The sequence below is a fragment of the Pteropus vampyrus genome, unplaced genomic scaffold (assembly GCF_000151845.1).
Source record: "Pteropus vampyrus isolate Shadow unplaced genomic scaffold, Pvam_2.0 Scaffold466, whole genome shotgun sequence".
NCBI classification, from domain to species: Eukaryota; Metazoa; Chordata; class Mammalia; order Chiroptera; family Pteropodidae; genus Pteropus; species Pteropus vampyrus.
In genome coordinates, this window is record NW_011889247.1 from 196985 (window position 1) to 199508 (window position 2524).

At 35.1% G+C, this 2524-nt stretch overlaps 1 pseudogene; it reads right to left on the reverse strand.

The window, feature by feature from the left end:
* Window positions 1–1473: 1473 nt before the first annotated feature.
* On the reverse strand, window positions 1474–1592 carry LOC111732539 (annotated as a pseudogene).
* Between the last annotated feature and the right edge of the window lie 932 nt (window positions 1593–2524).

Genomic DNA, 2524 nt, shown 5'->3' on the forward strand with positions numbered 1-2524 from the left:
GAACATTTAAAGAAAAGGTGAAACAAAACAAAACAAAAAATTAGGATATAAAAGAAGAACTCGAAAAGTTATGCTAAATGGTTAAACCAAAATGTTTATCATAGAGGTAGTTTGAATAGAAACATAGCAGAAAATAAGGATTCTAGGTAGAGAGAAGGGAAAATAATTGGAGAGTGGGAAATTCCATAGCAGAATTCCTACATCAGTTTTATAGTTTTGGTTTAATGTCTTCTATCATTGCCAGAAGAGAGGCTAAGGATAAACTTTTTATGACAGTTTAATGAAGAAAAATAAAGAATTTGGAAATAGCTTCATTTTTCTCTATTAGTAATAACTGAGCCAGTTTCTCAAAATGGGCCCATTTGTGATAGGCTGAAAAAATAGCCTCCAAAGATCTCTAGGTCCTAATCCTTGGAACTTGTGAATGTTACCTTATATGACAAAATGGATTTTGTAGTACTGATTAAGTTAAGGATGCTGAGATGGAAAGATCATCCTGGATGATCTGGATGATCTCTCTTAAATGCAATCACAAGTATCCTAAGAAGAAGCAGAGGGAGATTTAAGAAACAGAAGAGAAAAAGGCCATGCGACACAAAATCAGAGAAACACAACCCTGCTGGCTTTGGAGATGGAGAAAAGGGCCATGAGCCAAGGAATACAAGGAACGAAGCTCTGTAGAAGCTAGAAAAGGTCTGAAAAATGATTCTCCCCTAGAGCCTCCTAAGGAAGCATGGTCTGCCTACACCTTGATTTCAGCCCAATAAAACTGATTTTTCTCTTCCAGAGCTGGAGGAGAATAAATGTGTATTTTTTTAAGTCATCATGTTAATTTGTTACAGTGGCAAGTAGGAAACTAAAACAGTATTTTAAACTTATAAAATAATTGCTCTAGGGATCTCCCAAAATATTCTTTAAAAAAATTCCTTTACTTCAGCAAATTAGAAAAAAATTTTTTAATGTTTTGATAAAGTGCAAAATAAAGGCTCGGAAAAAGTAGACATAGTTCTGGAAAGAAGCCAAATACATAGCGCCCAACAGTGAGTGATCTGCTGCTCCCAGAGATGGTGAGACCATCTTATAAAAGCACCAGTCAAGTAAGAATGTTTCTGTCCTTCTTTCCCATCTTGTCCTTTTTCAGGACTGTACCTTTTTTTCACTCTCCTCAGGGTTAGCAAGATAGAGAAAAAAGAGTGGAAGTCAAAAATGAGGAAAGAGGAAAGAAGTTACCTTTTAATTATGAGAGTGACATGATCAGTAGAGTTGGCCGTAGGACTATGGAAGTAAATTGAATAAATGAAAATTTGGTGCTCAGGATAGGATAATATTTTTCCAGCTATTTGAACTGATCATGTTCATCACAAAGTTTAATTTAATTTAATTTAATTTTTTTCTTAGGCAAGGCAACCCTTGTTTCACTGCACAGATTGCAAGGACCTTGTCAGTTTACAATTGCTTATTTTTTAATTTTTACGCCTACAGCACCTGGTCTTCCTAGGTGGCCTCCCTTCTAAGTACTAACCAGGCCCAACCCTGCTTAGCTTCTAAGATCAGATAGGATGAGGCTTGTTCAGAGTGGCATGGCTGTAGACTAATTTCATTTTTTTTTAAGTTTGTCTCCTTTCATCAGAGAGGGACCACTTAACGTTTTGCCATAAATGGAAGGAGTTGTCTGTGAGATCATTAGGACCATATTTCTGAATTTTCAGTGATGTCTTTTTAGACCCTTATAGATTGGTAACCCATGTCATCTAGCTTTCTCCCATAATTTTCCCACTCAGATGACAGAATAATGCTATTGATGTAAGACATGAAGTACCCTGTGTGTTTAGAAGAGTTAGAGGTTGTGCTGTCTATAGAGTGAGCTCTGGGAGGGATTGTAAAGATTCTATCATCTTATTGTTGTCCTTTGTGATTATCTGCCTGATCCAGATCTCCAGCCTTTTGGGGGGACTACAGTCATACCAGTAGGCAGATAGACATATATACATACATACACGAACCCTTTGCATGTCATATAGTATAAGAATTGGACTGAAGACTTCATGGAAACAATACTATCAAAGCTTTAGATTAACAGCAATTTTCTATGCCTCATAAATATATTCTCCTAAAATTAAATGTCAAGGTATTTGCTCAGAGAGATAAAACACGATTAATGAAGTAGGTGAAGGTATATCAGTATTCATTCTTTTGCTTTTTCAGTTTTCTGAGGGTTTGACATTTTTCAAAATAAAGTGTGGGGAAAAATTAAGAGGTAGGGTGTAATGAATTTCTGAAATGCACTAAATCTCTAGGTGTAGATATTTCACTGATTTTTTTTTTTTCTGGTCTGATTATTGGGAGGCATCCAGATGATATGTAACCTACTGAAGAAAAAAAAGAAAAGAATTTTCTATGGCTGAAGGAATAGGGTTCCAGTGTCTTAAAAGATTATATGTTATGATACATATCAACTACACACTCATTCAAATCTTTGAATATTGTTGTATTTTTAAATTTGATGTTAATTTAATTAAACAAA